The 17,813-nt window shown below is 38.6% G+C and overlaps 1 pseudogene; it reads left to right on the plus strand.

The window, feature by feature from the left end:
- The first annotated feature begins 4,083 nt into the window (after positions 1 to 4,083).
- LOC119049930 (galectin-1-like) lies at positions 4,084 to 4,478 on the plus strand (annotated as a pseudogene).
- Positions 4,479 to 17,813: the final 13,335 nt, after the last annotated feature.

Below are 17,813 nucleotides of genomic sequence, written 5' to 3' on the forward strand. Positions count from 1 at the left end.
AGATCCACATGGTTTGGCCAGAGTTCAGACCTCTGCAGCTCTGGTGGAGAGAAGACCTATGTGGTTTTGGTCAGAATGGCGACCCCTGCAGCTTTGGTAGAAGAGGATCACATGGCTTTTAGGTGCTCCCTTTAGCCATGTGGCCTGGGAAGCAGGAGAGACTTTGCCTGGAAGAAGGGTGAAAGAACTCTTGCCAGTTGGCCATGAGAAGGTGCCACATGGCTTTGGATTAATTAGAGATCCTGCCTGGATGGCAATACAGATGACGGTGACAGCTGCCTGAAACACAGATGTGTGCTTCTTTTCCAGAGCTACAGTACCCCAAATTAGGGCAAGGGGATAAGGAAGCACTGTGGGCATCTATGGGTATCCAAAAAGGACTTTGATATTTTAACGAAGACGTTAGGTCACTACTTTAAGTCTGTATAGCATTAAATAAACATTTTCTTTCCTTTTCACAAATCTCTGATGTTGAGAGATGTCTTTCCTATCTGGTGGCGGACATAACGAACCCGGTAGGGGGTCCTTTCCATCATAGTATATTGTGACCCCCCCCTCCCTTGGCCCTGTATGTGTGGCTCTGTTCTGTAACATTATGGCAGGGAAGAAAAGATTTAATACCTTAATATGACACTAGGGTGGATTCTGTATTTGACTACAAAAATTAAATGAACAATAAAATGATTTTTAGAATCTCAAGATAGTATTTTTGTGACCCATAGAAAGTTCTGGATTACATGGTAATTTAATATACAATTTACATTTTGTTTAGCTATTCTAGTATACATGGTGGGGCAAAAATGTTTATAATTGTGAGTATGCAAAACAGTTTTTTCTTATATTATTATTTATGAATTATTGTATTATTTTACAAGCAAACAACTGTAAACCTACTTTTGTCTGACCCTGTAACTAGGTTGTATAATTTCCCTGAGTTAACTATACTACCATGTCATTAGGAACATGTCATTAGGTCAAATACCACCTTTTTTAACACACTTTAAGACAAATCAGTTGCAATTTTAGCCAATTTCTTAATATTTGCTAGTTCATCACAAGTCTTTGTGTCTGTGTGTTTGTAAATTTGTAAGTGTATCTAATACCATTAAATATATTCAATGTGTTGGTAGAACTTATGTCATAAAAATTTAGGGGCAAATCCCAGAGTAGTCTACATGCTTCTTTTTTAAGTAAAAGAATTTTAAATGATATATATAAAAAATCTAATTGCATGGCTTCAAATGATGGAAACAAATTTCTGTCCTAAGTGGGAGATTTTCTACATTTACACAAGTAAAGTGCAAGTTGTAATTCTCCACCGGGCCCATCCACTACATATTCAAACGAGTGGTTTTGTTAAGTAATTGCCTGCTGTTATTGGTGTTAACCACAACACAAGAAAAAGCAACGCACTTATGTAAAGCAGATTCAAAACAGACTTTTTGCCAAAATACCATACTCATTACTAAAATTTTTCAAAAGAGAGAATTGTTTAATTAATCAAAGTAAAGAGAGTTCATTTAAGTGACTTAATCTATGCAAATAATGAGAAAACAAAAACTCTCATTGTGCAAAACAATATCAGTTTATTCAACTTAGTTCACTTGATTTTTATAAACTTCTGTTTATATAGTATTTACCTGTTTACATAGTATGCTCTAACATACATTTCTAAACTTTTATAATTAGAAAATAAGAATGGCCTCATTTCCCATGTAAATATTCTCCTATTTTTTTGTAGAATTCCAGATTAAAATTTTATCTTAGATTTCTGCTTCCAGTGTTGACTGAATACTCAGAATTGGATTAACTATCCTGCTTTAAACAACTACAAAACTAAACAAAATATAGAAATCATCAAATGCTACGTTTTGATTACAGGTAGCACATAACCGTAATCCATGACAGAAAGAAAACCAATGAGGTGACTCCCACAATCACCCAAACTTCCATCTGGAGCACTTTCCAAATTGCTGCACAAAGGTGCAGAACCCATGCAGAGCACAGAAATCTCCTTTTTGTGGAAAGCTGTTTGTAAACTTTGTATGACACTGAAAAGATGCAGAATAGTCCAAATAATCTTGAAAAATAAAATGTAAGACCCACACTTCCTGATTTCTAAACTTACTATAAAAATTACAGTAATGAAGACACTGTGGTGTCAGCTTAAGGACAGACAGATAGAACAACGGAATGGAACAGAGTCCAGAAATAGACACACAGTTATATGGTCAACTGATTTTTACGAAGGCATCAAAGTAAGTCAGTGGGGAAATGAAAGTCATTTCAACAAAAGCTATTGGAACTGGATTCTCACATGGAAAAAAACTAACTTCAAGTGTGTTACGATACACCAGCATTAATTTGAGAAGGATGATAGATCAAACACAATTGCTATTATTGGGTTTTAGGAATTCTTTATATATCTTGTAAAATTCCCTTTTTATATGTAAATATTGCATGAATTTTCTCAAATCTATGAATGCCTATTATTTTCTTAATGGTATCTTTTTGATAAACAAGTTTTCAAATTTTATGAAGTCTAATTTGTCATCTTGTTCTGTTATGGTTTGTGCTTTCCGTGTCTTGTCTAATGAATCTTTGACCCCAAGATTGCAAAGATATTCTCTGTGTTTTCTCTACTGTGTAGAAGCTCAAATACAAAACATTGTGTGCAATGACTGCTCAGGTATCTTCTTCAATACATATTTCTTTAAGTAAATGATTTACCAAAGATTGCTGAAAACATTACTTACCATGTCTAGACCAGACCACTTTTGAAGGTCAAAAAGAACAGTTACAAATGTCATTATTCTCTTACTTCCAATTCAATGTCTTAAAATTTGATCCAGAAGAAAAAAACAGACAAGATATCTTGCTCAATTTTCTTGAATACAGTAAGAATAGGCAATATAGCACATTTAAAATAAAACTAAAAAAATTAAAATTAAAAAATAAAACTAAAAAAATCAAAAGCAAAAAATTATTTGACCCACATGACATTTTATTGACAAAGAAAAATTGTATTAAGGCTTAATAGAACTGTTTCACTAATATTTTTTTAATTCAGCACCATACTTAAATTTTAATGGATTTTTGTTTTCTGTTTCTGAATTGTCCTTTATCTAATTATTTAAATTCCATAAAACTCTGCCCAAATCTCTTCAGTCATTCTCACTACACCTTATATGCATTTAAGGAAAGCATGATATGCTGTAGCTTGGCCTGACATGAGAGGAAATGAGAGTTTTGGTGTGCATCAAGGTGCTCATAAGATAACGGGTAGAACATTGAGTGTTGGCCTGGCTACTTCCATAGTTGGTGTAGCATCTTCCCCACAGTTTTAACTACATTTTAGAATCTACATTATAACATTTTGGATACTACATTGATTATCAAATTCAGGCCACATTTTCATGAAAAACTGGAAATCTGAAGAGACGACATCCATTCATATATATTCATTTGGTAATATATAACCTTTACATTCTTGACTGCTAATTCAGCAGAAAAATCAACAAGAAAGCTACATGAGCCAAATGATATTCACAATGTATACAAATCCATGAACTTCAATCACCTTTTAAATCTGACCTGCTCATTTAATGTCCGGACTTGTACTAGGTTTGGGGAATACACAGAAAATTGAGACACAGCCTACACCTTCAAACTAAATTTTCAAATACTCTGTATGAGGCCAATTGAACTGGGCCATGACCCATGGCCCATCTTTCTGACTCTTGAATTACCTATTTTGAGATCATTATGTATTAACCTTCTTTAGCAAGAGAGTTATATACATTTTATATATGTATACAAGGTATAAATGTTTATATCTATGTATTTTAAAAAGAACCTCTCTGTGCCCTAAAGTCTATAATATTGCAATATTCTTGTTGATAAAAGTATGCATTGCTGCATAATATTGGATTAAATGAGCAACCCAAAATTGATAAATCATTAATAAAATAGCATCAAAATATTACAATTTTTTAATTTAAAATCAAGAATAGCAGTGCTGTCAGGTGGAATCTTCATACAGTTGGTGTCACAATCCCCAAGACCAGCCTCCCATTCTCAGTCATGGCTTGTGGTCTGATCACCAGCAACCTGAATCTCAAACCTGGGGAGTACCTCAGACTGCACAGGGAAGTGGGCCCCAATGCCAGGAGCTTCATGCTGCCCCTGGGTAAAGATGGCAACAACCTGTGATCGCATGTCAACCCTTGCTTTTGGGACACCACACCGTTGTGTGTAACAGCAAGGATGTTGTGGTCTGGGGAAGTAAGCAGCTGGAGTCTGACCTCCCCTTCCAGCCTGGAAGCATCATGGAGGTCTGCATCTCCTTCAGCCACAAAGACCTGACACTGAAGCTGCCAAATGGATACACATTCAAGTTTCACATGCACCTCAACCTGGAAGCCATCAACTAATTTGCAGCAGAAAAAAACTTCAAGATCAAGTGCATGGCCTTTTAGTGAGGCCAGCCAACCCACGGACCCTAATAAAATAAAGGCAGCTGCCTCTGTTTCCACTGAAAGAAAAAAAAGAATAATCGCTATTTGGAAATCACAAATAAAAGATGATGAACTAATGAAAGTGTCCTCCATAAAATTATTGAGACTTACAACTAAAATATTACTTAGGAAAAAGAATTCTAAGAATATAATATGTGATAATAATATGATAGAGTTTATGATATAAATTTTGGTAATCTTTTTTAAAATTTTTAAAATTTATTTATCTTTAGAAGGGAAGGAGAGAGGGAGAGAAATACCAATGTATGGTTGCTTCTCGTGCTTCCCCTGCTGAGAACTGGCCTGCAACCCAGGCATGTGCCCTGATGGGGAATTGAACCTCAATCTTTTGGTTCGCTGACTCGTGCTCAATACACTGAGCTACACCAGCCAGGGCTTAAATTTTAGTAATCTTTATTGCTCATTTTATAATCAACCCTTTACCTTCATAAAAATTTTATTTTGAGGTTCTTACATGTGCTAGGCACTATACTAGGTGCTAGGAGTATAATAATAGGGAAAAATAGCAAAAATAAATAATAGTGCCATCCTTGCACAAACCCTGAGGAAACATATTAAGTCAATTAGTTACAAATAAACAGAATATAGAAACTATGAAATGATATGATGCTTTATGTATATATGTGTATATACAGGTGTGTATATGCCAATACACACACAAAGACTTTGGCTTAATCACATGCTCAGAGGTGGTCTTGTGAGGAAATGACTCGAGCTAAGATATGAAAGATAAATATGAGCTAATTAGAAGAAGGCAGTTACATTCATTTGGAACATCAGGCAGAGCATATACAATGCCTGTTGTGGGGACGAGCTTGGAGTCAACACAGGCTTGTATAGCTGGACTAGGCAGTGAGAACAGCACAGTGGGTGGTAAGAAAAAAAATTGGGTTAAGAAAAGAATATGCAAGCCCCTGTAGGCCTTTTAAAAGATTAACATCTAACAGAATGGGGTTTTTCAAAGTACTGTTTGGTTTACAGGATACACTGAAGAGATTGTGAGTAAACTAGAAGAGAAATTAACATCTACTATAAAGTATACTTGGTATCTTCCCTTTTAGGGGAGATAATGAGTACCTTTTTATATATGAGATAGTTGCAGTATGATATATGGTAGAGTTGATACTGTCTAAATGCGTATAATTTGAAATAATTTGAACGGTGTGAACTGTGCTAGATAAGATGTTGATACTCAACAGAATAATATAGAGTTGGGCAAAAAGTCCATTAGGTTGTTCCATAAAATTGACACATTTTTTTTCATTTTCATCAATAATTTTATTGACTTGGATATTTTGAGTATGTCAGCTATCTTCTGCTATTGGCTTCTAGTGGATATAGGTCTGGGTGCTGCTAAACATCTCCCAATGCATTAGACAACAAAGAATTATTTGACCAAAATGTCAGTAGTGCCAAGAAACTTCACAAATCACTTTTAACATGTTCTATCAGTCACAGAACTTTCTCCATACACTGCACAAATCTTTTGCATTTCAGTTGTGCCTTTACCTTTTTTGAAATAATAAAGCATAATACACTGAAAATGTTCTATATTTTCTTCTATTCTCAATATTAAAATGGCTACACAAAATTCACCAATTTTGATAAGGTTTTTAAAATGCATGTTGATATGACAGCTGTCACAATACAACCTAACAAGATTACTTCGAATGAAGTTAGACAGCTAAGTACTACTAGAGCCACTGTACAGAGAAAACTAAACAAACACTTTGGCCAACCCAATATATAAGCTTCAGGACCATATGAATATAATACATCTTATGTTTTAAATATACACCGTTAGTATCATGAACATGTGATAAAAGGTATTCAACATTACCTCTGCCTTCCTAAACAAATATTTCCTAGTACCTCAAGTACAAAGTGTCTAAAATTTGCATTTTCCAGAGACCTTTGCAAGCGATTTTTATTTTAAATTTTGTAAAAGAGAGGCACTCTTACAAAATGTGGAAGATTGAAGAGGAAGAGAAGTATTATTCACCCCTATAAGAAATGTGTGAAACGTGAGTCTTAGACCATGAGCAAGTCCTTGAATACAAACAGCTTGTTTTGGAGTTGATCCAGAAATGTGGGAAAAGGGTGAAGAAATAAAACAGGGAATGGAAGAAAGCCAATTAAAGGAAATTGACAAGTGGGTTACAACTGTAGTCAACGGGGGCTAAAGCCTGCCAAAAAAAACCTCTGAGGGACTACATAGAACATAATTCAGAAGTGTCCTACTTAAGGCAAGGAGCTTATTGATGCTCCGTGTGGCTCCCAAGGCATTCACTTCCTGGCACTTACGGCTTGGCCCACAGGCAGCATGCCCCTGCAGCCCGATACAGCCCTCACACAGAGAGGCACAGCTTCTGAATGCACAAAAATCAGTCCTATAAAGTTTCAGGGGATGTTCCTGATGAGACAAAAATCTACAATGATAGCAGAGCTCTTATTGACCTGCTTCAGCACTGCAAAAAGTGGAAATCGTTGGCATCAAGTTCCCTACGATTCCTGCACTTATGAATTTTTTAAGTACTGAAAACTCTTCCTTCTCCCAGACTTCCAACAACATTGTATCTAATTTACTGTGTCAAATACCTCCACCTAAAATTTCTGTTTTCTTGGCCACACTAGCTGATGTGAATGAGGTAGAAATAAAGATGTGGAGACATTCAAGAAATATTTAATATCTAGTAAAATTTGCCTTAGTCAATAATTGGATGGAATGGGACATAAAAGAGAGAAAACCTAGCAACTAAAGAAAAATGTATATAAAGTAAAATTTTTCAAGTTGTTCAATAATTTTTTTTCATATGTCTTGAGTTGATAAGACTCCAAGACACCTGGACAAGAATTGTATTTAGGAGGCAGTTTGACAAATGTATGAGTCTGTATTTCAGAAGAGATATTTGGGCTGAAGACATAGATTTAGAAGTCATATGAGATCCAGCAATATGAGTTAGTTAGCTGCCTGGGTCAGGGGGAAGAGGTCTGGGCAGACTCAGAGGGTATCAAAGAATAAGCAGCTTGGTTCCAGGGTTGGAACCATTTTCCTCACTTTCTAGTGAACCTGACTAGCACTTACTCATCATGGGAGCTCCTCTAGCCCCACCCTTTGGGCTTAACTTGGCCCCACCATATTGACCCCTACTGGCCTCCCCCTACTTTCCCTCAAGCCTGACCAGCGCCTCCCCATCAGGGAGCCCCATCTTCCCAACTCATGGTGGGCCCGCCCTGCTGAGAACCAGTGCCTGGCAGAATTTTGCACAGAATGTATTCTGAGGATCTAGAACTGTAGCCACTTACCCCTCACATGCCCAACCAGTGCAGAGCCCTCTCTTCATGTGGTCAAATTTTGCTGTGTTAGGGCCTGATAAACTGTTCTGGCATCACACTGATGACTCCCTAAGACCCCATCCCACTACAAAGGTTTGTGGGTGCCTGGCAAGTTTGGCCACTAGATTTGGTATACCTTGGGACATTTCCTAAGTGTCCTCAGACCTGGTACTGGCACTGACTTTGAACCTGGTATCAGGCTGGTGAACACCACTCACTGCTGGCTAGTAATTCATGAAGAACCTACCTCATGCAACTTGAGTAACAAGAGAAACTCTTTCAGTGACTGATCCTATCAGGCAGCCAGCCGGAAGAGGCCCGGTGCTGACCGAGGCTGGCCCTAGTGTTAGCTTGGTTCTTCCCACACATACCCAGGACCAGTAGAGGAACCTACAGACTGTGGATTGCTTTGTAGCTCCAAACAGGTTGCCAAGGGCCAGTCAAGGCAGTGTCTGACATTGACTTGAGCCAGAGTCCCTCCCAAGAGGCCGCAAAACCAACATACCCAGGCGCCAGCTTCAGACAGCCTCAGAGCAGGACCCAATTAGCTTTAAGTGGCATACCAAAAGGAAGATCTTGGCCCTGACCAGTGTGGCTTAGTTGGATGGCCATCATCTTGCAAAGCAAAAGATCAACAGTTCAATTCCCAGTCATGGCACATGCCTGGGTTATAAGCCCAGTCCCCAGTCTGGGTATGTGCAAGAAGCTATTGATCAATGTTTCTCTCACACATCAATGTTTTATTCCCTTTCTTTCTCCTTCCCCTCTCTCTAAGAATAAATGATCAAAATCTTCAAAAAGAAGAAGAAGAAAAAGATCTTGGCAGGCACCGAACCCTGCTGCTGGGTGTTCTGCTTTGTGTGGTCAGCACCCACACAGCAGCTCATACACTGTGGTTAGGGTCAATCTTTCTAGTCAGCCAGCCTGTGAATTGACCCCACACGTGAATGAACCAATAGCTATCAAAACTAAATTACAACCGGAGAGCCCACAAAAACACACAAAAAGGGACAATTATGGAGCACTCAGCTCAGGTGATCAAGGAGACTGCACTACTGGTCCCACAGAGTACCTACAATGTAAGGACATTCTACCAACACTGGGAGTTATGGCAGATCTACCCAACATAGAGAAACAAGCATGCCACTGTTGCCTTTCAAGCTGCTGCCCAAGCGCTGAGGCTCAGATGGAGCGTGTCTGAGTAAAATTATTTGTTTTGACTGAGTTCTTGCCAGGACAGAAGTGCGGGTAGAAACACTTTGCTTCCTCACACAACCAAAGGATAGCAACCAATTTTTAAAAAACAAACCAGAGCTGCCATTACATCAAACCGTAGGGAACTCCAACAACTGAGAACTTAAAGAAACAATCACCCACACTGGTAGGAGGTGTGGAGACAGGCAGCTCAGCAAGTGAAGAGGACTCGTGGCCGGGTGGCTGACAGCACAGGGAAGGCGGGGCTGGCAGACTGGGACACTAGAGACTCAAAACCTCTAGCTGTAAAATACTGTAGGGGTCGCAAGGGCAGGAGAAACTCCCAGTCTCGCTGAGAGTTCATTGGAAAGTGGAGCTGGAGCACAGCCAGCAAGCAGCATTTTTCCCTCTCCGACCCCTCCCCCACAGACAGCACCACAATGTAACAAAGAGGGCTGCCCCACCCTGATGAATACCTAAGGCTCCACCCCCTTACAACAAAACAGATACACCAAGGCAAAGAAATATAACCCAAATAAAAGCATAGATCAGGGTGAAAATGGAGACAACTGTACCTCAACAAGAAAGAAGAAAGAAAGAGAGAGAGAGAGAGAAAGAAAGGAAAGAAGGAAGGAAGGAAGGAAGAAAGAAAGAGAGAGAAAGGAAGGAAGGTAAAGAACAGATCAAAACTCCAGAAAAAGAGTTAATGACGAGGAGATAGAAAACCTAGCATAGTTGAAAACACTGGTAATCGGCATACTCACAGAAGTATTTGAGCTCAGTTGCAAAATGAAGGAAGAAACAAAGGCTACACAAAGTGAAATAAAGCAAAATATACAGGGAACCAATAGTGAAGAGAAGGAAACCAAGACTCAGATCAACAATTTGGAACAAAAGGAAGGAATAAACATAGAAACAGAACAGAATGAAGACATAAGAATTCAAAAAAATGAGGAGAGGCTTGGAGACCTCTGGGACAACTTTAAGTTCTCCAACATTCAAATCAGAGGGCTGCCACAAGGAGAAAAGGAAGAGCAAGAAATTGAGAACTTATTTGAAAAAATAAGAAAGGAAAATTTCCCCAATCTGGCAAAGGAAATAGACTTCCAGGAAGTACTGAAAGCCCAGAGGGTCCCAAAGAAATTGGACCCAAGGAGGAACACACCAAGACATATCATAATCAAGTTACCCAAGATTAAAGATAAGGAGAAAATCTGAAAAACAGCAAGAGGAGCCCTGGCTGGTGTGGCTCAGTGGATTGAGTGCCAGCCTGTGAATGAATGGGTTGCCAGTTCGATTCCCAGTCAGGGCACATGCCTGAGTTACAGGCCAGATCCCCAGGATGGGGCACGTAAGACGCAACCACACATTGATGTTTCTTGCCCTGACTTTCTCCCTCACTTCCCCTCTGTCTAAGAATAAATAAATAAAATCTTTTTTTAAAGAAAAGTAGCAAGAGGAAAGGAGAGTTACCTACAAAGGAGTTCCCATAAGACTGTCAGTTGATTTCTCAAGAGAAATCTTACAGGTAAGAAGGGGCTGGAAAGAAGTATTCAAAGTCATGAAAGGCAAGAACATACATCCAAGATTACTCTATCCAGCAAAGCTATTATCTAGAATGGAAGGGCAGATAAAGTGCTTCCCAGATAAGATCAAGTAAAAGGAGTTCATCATCACCAAGCCCTTATTATATGAAATGTTAAAGGGACTTATCTAAGAAATAGAAGATCAAAAACTATGAACAATAAAATGACAACAAACTCAACTATCAACACCTGAACCTAAAAAACAAAAACAAAAACTAAGCAAACAACTAGAACAGGAACAGAATCACAGAAATGGAGATCACATGGTGGGTTATCAGTGGGGAAGAGAAGGGGAGGGGGAGAATTTGTGGGAGGAAGGTACAGAAAATAAGAAGCATAATTGGTAGGTATAAAATAGACAGGGGGAGGTTGAGAATAATATAGGAAACAGTGAAGCCAAAGAACTTACGTGTGCAACCCACCGACATGAACTAAGGGGGGTGGGAATGCTGGAGGGTGGCGGGTGCAGAGTGGAGGGGGAGATAAAGGGGAGAAAAAAATTGAGACAACTGTAATAGCACAATCAATAAAATATACTTTAAAAATGAATAAAGACACAAACACAAAAAGACAGCCAAAATGGGGAGACAAAGAAGCACTCCACAAATGAAAGAGCAGGAGAAATCCCCAGAAAAAGAGCTAAATGAAAGGGATGCATGTAATTTACCAGAATAAAGTTTAAAAAATGGTTATAAGGGTGCTCAAGAAAAATAATGAGAACTTCAACAAACAGATAGCAAACATTTTTTTAAAGAAATAGAAACCATGAAAAAAGAACCAGTCAGTAATGAAGAGTACAATATCTGAAATAAATACTACACTAGGAGGAACAAACAGTAAGTTGGGTAAAGAAGAGGATCACATCAGCTATTTGGAAGACAAGTAGCAGAAAACACCCAAAAAAAGCCCCAAAAAGAAAAAAGAATTAAAAAAAAATAAGGATAGTTTAAGGGAGCTTTGGTACAAAGTGAAACATAACAACATCCACATCATTGCGGAACCAGGAGAAGAGAAACAGGAAGGGGTTAAGAACTATTTGAAAAAAATAAAGGCAGAAAACTTCCCTAACTTGGTGAAGGAAAAAGACACTCAAATCTCAGATGTGAAGAGAGTTCCAAACAAGAGGAACCCAAAGGGACCCACACAAAGACACATTAGAATTAAAACAGCAAAAGTTAAAGAATGAGAAAAATCTTAAGAGCAGCAAGAGATAGACAGTTAGTTACCCAAAGGGAGCTCCCATAAGACTGACAGCTGGCCCTTGCCAGTGTGGCTGAATTGGGTGGTCATCATACCACAAACCCAAAGGTAGCCAGTTTGATTCCTTGTCAGGGCATAAGCCTGGGTTGCAGGCTAAGTCCCCAGTCAGGGCCTGTATGGAAGGCAATCAGTCAATGTTTCTCTCTCACGTCAACGCTTCTTCCCTTCTCTTTCTCCTTCCCTTCCTTTCTCTAAAAAAAAAAAAGACATCTGACTTCTCAACAGAAACATTTCAGGCCAGAAGATATTTGTATGAAATATTCCACATGACAAAACATGGTGAAGAGGAATGCCCTTTAAACAAGATTACTTCACCCAGTGAGGCTATCATTTAAAATTGAAGGAAAAACAAAGAGCTTCCCAAATGAGAAAAAGCTAAAAGAGTTGGTTACCACCAAATCACTTTTACAAGACTTGTTAAAGGGCCTTCTTGAAAAGAAGAAGAAGGAATGGAAGAGGAAGAGGAGGGAGAAGAATAAAAACAACAGAGGAACACAGTTAAAAGAACAAAGTGGCAATAAATACATACTTAACAATAATCACTTTAACGCGAATGGCTTAAGTGCTCCAATCAAAACACACAGGTAGCTGAATGGATGAGAAAACAATGCCCATACATACGGTGTCTACACAAGACCAAGCACAGAATGAAAGATTCGCACACAGACTAAAAGTAAAGGAGTGGAGCCCTAACCAGTGTGGCTCAGTTGGTTGGGCATCACCCCACCAAGCAAAATGTCACCAGTTTGACTGACAATCAGGACACATGCCTGGGTTGTGTGTTCAGTACCCAGTCAGAGATTGTGTGTGAGGAGCAACTGATGAATGTTTCTGTCTCACATTGATGTTTATATCCCATTCTTTCTCCCTCTTTTTCCCTCTCTCTAAAAATAAATAAAATCTTTCAAAGTAAGGGGGTGAAAAAAGATACTTCATGTAAATGGAAATGGAAAAAAAAGCTGGGGTAGCAAAACATACCAGACAAAATATAGTTCAAAACAAAGGCCATAACAAAAGACAAAGAAGGATTCCATAATGCTGAAATGATCATTACAACAAAAGTATATAACCTTTGTAAACATTTATGCGCCCAACACAGGAGCACCTAAACATATAAAGCAAATCTTGATAGATATAAATGTAGAGATTGACAGTAACACATCCATAGTAGGGGATTTTAACACCAGAATATTCATGCATAATATTTATAACTCTGTTTACAACATTGGGAATATTTTGGCTTGCAGCACATCTGTGTCAAACAGATGATTGTGATGCCCTCAGTTGCTTTCAGCTGTTTCTCTCAGTGTTCTCCACCCAAGATATACTAATTGCTCCCTCCAAAATCTTTGCACTTTTATTGACCTTGATCTCTCACATCCACAGCCAATCCATCTGCTAATTCTACCTTCTCTAATATTGATATTGAATTAGTTTTTATTTTGATTGCCTTTAACTTTTTTATGGCCCATTCTTTTTTTTTTGTCAGCAGTTCTCATTTTCTTAGTTTTGGGGTATCTTTAAAATACAACAGTTTCTCTGAGGTTTTTATTTCAATGACATTTTTATCTCTTAGAAGCAAACTATTATATTTATAGTATTGATACCATTTGTGTGCTGTCCTGTTTCTATTATTTTATATGAGGTTTTACTGGCATATCACTGCTTCTTTTGTTTCCTGACTTTTTAAGATATTATATTGTTTATACTATTATAGTTGTCCCAATATTTCCCTCTTTGCCCCCCTTCATCTAGCATCCCCACTGCCTCAGGCAATCCCCACTCCATTGTCCATGTCCATGGGTAATGCATATATGTTCTTTGGCTACCCTATTCCCTATGCTGTACTTTACATCCCCATGACTATTCTATAACTTCCGATTTGTACTTCTTAATCTCTTCACCTTTTTCACCCATCCCTCTGACCTTCCTCCATTCTGACAACCATCAAAATGTTCTCTGTATCTATGATTCTGTTTCTGTTCTGTTTATTTGTTTGCTTTGTTTTTTAGATTTAGTTGTTGATGGATACATATTTATTGTCATTTTCTTGTTCACATTTTTTATCTTCATCTTGAAGAAGGCCCTTTAACATTTTATATAATATTGGTTTGGTCATGGTGAACGCTACCTTTTTCCTGACTGGGAAGATATTTATCTGTCTTTTGATTCTAAATGCAGGCTTTGCTGGATAACTTGGTTGTAGGTTCTTGCTTTTCATGACTTTGAGTATTTCTTGCCAATCCCTTCCAGCCTGCAAAGTTTCTGTTGAGAAATCAGCTGACAGTCTTACGGGAGCTCACTTGTATATAAGCAACTGCTTTTCTCATGCTACTTTTAATATTAATTCTCTCTTTGTGTTTAACCTTTGGCACTTTTGTTATGATGTGTCCTGGTGTTGGCCTCTTTGGGTCCATCTTGTTTGGTAGTAGTCTCTGTGCTTCTTGGACTTGTCTATTTCCTTCACTAAGAAAGATTGTTGTCATTACTCTTACAAACAGTTTTCAAAATTCTTGCTCTTTCTCTTCTATTCCCAGCATCCCCGAGAGGTAAATGTTGGTATGATTGAAGTTTTTCCAGAGGTTTCTTACTCTGTCCTCATTTGGGGGGGATTCTTTTTTCTTCTTGCTGTTTTGTACTTCCTTGTGTTCCAAATCGCTGATTTCATTCTTGGCTTCACCCACTCTACTGCTGATTACCTATAAATTGTTCATTATTTTAATTAGTGTATCCTTCATTTCTGACTATATCATTTTTATGCTGTTGAGGTCCTCACTCGGTTCCTTGAGCATCCTTATAACCAGTGTTTTGAACTCTGCATCTAGTAAATTGCTTGTCTCTATTTTATTTAGTTCTTTTTCTGGAGTTGAGTTCTGTTCTTTCATTTGGACATGTTTCTTTGTCTCATTTTGACAGCCTCCCTGTGTTTTTTCCTACACCAACAAACATAGAACTGCTACATTTCCCTGGCTTGATAGAGTAGCTTTATATAGTAGGTGTCCTGTAGGGTCCAGTGGGACAGCTTCCCCTAGTACCCAAGCTGGGTACTCAAAGTGAGCTCACTATGTGAACTGTGTTCACACTTGTCTTGTAGTTGAGCCTTGATTGCTGTTAGTATGTCCAAGGTCAGCCGCCGCCTATGTTCTGTCCAGAGTCACGCAGAATAAGCTACAAAGTGACATGCAGATGGCTGTTACTTATGCTGGGCTTGGTGGTGCCCAGCAGAGGCCAAACTGTGAAACAAGGCCAATTGCTACTAGTGTCAGGCCTGAGGCAACTTAGTGAGAGTTACAAGGTTCACTGAATCCAGATTCTGCTTGTTTAAAAGAATTTGGGAAAATCTGAAGCATGGGCCAAGACAAGCCATTCATATGGAAAAGCCACTGGAAACAGCTTGGGTGGACCTGAAAGCTGGTGAGGCAGGGTGTCAATGAATCACCAGCTTGAGGTGAAGAGTGTGAGCCAGGTTGATGAATCTCAGATAGAGCTCCCACCTGCCAGCTCTGTAGCTCTATGGCTTTGTGGTGGGAGGGCTCAGAAAAGAACAATGGCCTCTGCTAACACTCATATCCAGGAGAAAGCTGCCTGCCCCCAGCCCTTGCCCTGATGCCAAACAATTCAGTTCCTCCCCATCTGTCTCTGATGTCTTTCAATCTGCTGCCCCTGTGCTGGATCTCAGAGGGAGAGTCCGTAAGTTTGTGTGCAGGCCCTTTCAGATCAACTGACTAGGATCCCAGCAGTTTGCCTTCCATAGCCTCAAACCCTGTTGGGTTTTCAGCCAGAATATATGGCGAGTTATTTTCCTGGCACTGAAATCCTGGGCTGGGGGCCTGGTGTGGGGCAGGGACCCCTCACTCCTGAGATATCTTACCAATTTTTACCTGCCACATGTGGGTGTAGGACCAGGCTATTCTGCACCTCCACCCCATTTACTAGTCTTGATATGGTTTCTTCTTTAATTCCGTAGTTGTAGAACTTCCATTTAGCTCAATTTGTGATGGTGCTGAGTGATGGTTGTTCTATAGCTTAGTTGTAATTTTGATGTGGTTATGCAAGGTTTGAGCTGTGTTTACCTGTGCCACCATCCTGACCAGAAGTCTCTTGACTTTTATATATACCTCTTAACTCACTCTTTCTCTTTCTAACATATGATAATTATTTCTATAGTTTTTCACACTTTATAGTTAACATTTAATCCACACTTTCATTATTTTTTTAAGTTTTATCAAATTTATTGGGATGACATGGTTAATAAAATTATGTGGATTTCAAGAGTAAAATTCTATAATACATCATCTGCATATTGTATAATTTGGTCCACACCCAAAGTCACATTCTGTCATGATTTGTCCCCCCTTTACCCTCTTCTACCTCCCACCAGCCCTTTTCCTTTGATAATCACCATACTGTTTTCTGTGTCTATGATGTTTTGTTTTTGTTTTGTCTTGATGTATTTCTGCTTAATCCCTTCTCCTTTTTCAGCCAGCTTTGGCCTCATTTTGAAGGGTATTAGATTTAGGGTCTTGTATTTCTTATCACTGAGAAAAGTGACAGGCCACTCTGAATTCTGGCATATGGGGAAGAATGTAAAGCAGCTATGAGCCTGATTTGAAGCATCAGTAGACAGTTATGACCACCAAGTACCTGAGATTCTGAGCGGAGAATCTATGCCTGAAGGAGGACTGCTACACAGAGAAGAAAAACCAGCCTCCTACATCTCTGCTGAGTAGCCAACCTCATTAGACACCACTTGCCTACAGAGCAAAAATCAACATTTGCGGATATCCTACAAAGCCCAGAGCACCAGAAGTAGCCTCTTTTGCAATACTGTAATTTCACCTAATTGGATCTCCCCTCCTCTATAGCCTTATACTCTTCCTGAAAGCAAGAGTGGCCTCTTGATGAAATGCAATCCATGGCAAGGCAAAAAGTCAATTAGAAAATCTAATTCAGTAGTAGCTTCAGAAAAAAATATGCTCATAGATAAAAACACTTAATGATATTCATTTTCGTACAGCTTATAAAACAATAGGAACCAACATTAGAAACAGCATTAAGATCTAACAGTAGTACAATAGATAACACTGTGAATGTATTAAGTTGTATTTCTATAAAGGGCACAAATTCTGAGCTGTCATTTCAGAATGGTCTTGTAGATCCTTTGAAAATTGCATGTGAGGAGGCAAAGTAGGAAAGCCTATTTTTTTATTTTTTGTAAAATTTATTGGAGTGACATTAGTTAATATCATCATATAGATTTCAAGTGTATATTTCTATAATACATGAGCTATATACTGCATTGTGTGCCCATCACCCAAAGTCAAATCATCTTCTATCACCATATATTTGGCCCTCTTTACCCTCTACTACCCCCCACCCCCTTCCCACTGGTAACTACCATGCTGTTGTCTGTGTCTATAAGTTTCTGGTTTTTATCCCACATATGAGTGAAATCATGTGGTTCTTAGTTTTTTCTGTCTTATTTCACTCAGTATAATATTTTCAAGGTCCATCCATGTTGTTGCAAATAGCAATATTTTGTCTTTTCTTATGTTGAGTAGCATTCTATATGTGCCACATCTTCCTTACCCATCCTTCCTTACCAATCCTCGATTAAAGGACATTTTGGCTGTCCTTGTGTCTTGGCCACCATGAATAATGCAGCTGACATGACTCTTTATATAGAAAACTCTAAAGGGAAGTCTACTTTTTGAGTAACACAATAACACAAAATAATTTAAAGCAAATCAATGGGAGTCTCTGTGTGTTAGGTTTAGCAAATTTTTATTGTGGTAAAATATAGTGCTTAGCATTTTAACCATTTTAAAGTATATAAATCACAGACACTTATTACATTCATAGTGTTGTACCACCATTACCACTATCTAAGTCCCACAAC

Source organism: Artibeus jamaicensis, unplaced genomic scaffold (assembly GCF_021234435.1).
Source record: "Artibeus jamaicensis isolate MK-2021 breed Jamaican fruit bat unplaced genomic scaffold, CSHL_Jam_final contig_391, whole genome shotgun sequence".
NCBI classification, from domain to species: Eukaryota; Metazoa; Chordata; class Mammalia; order Chiroptera; family Phyllostomidae; genus Artibeus; species Artibeus jamaicensis.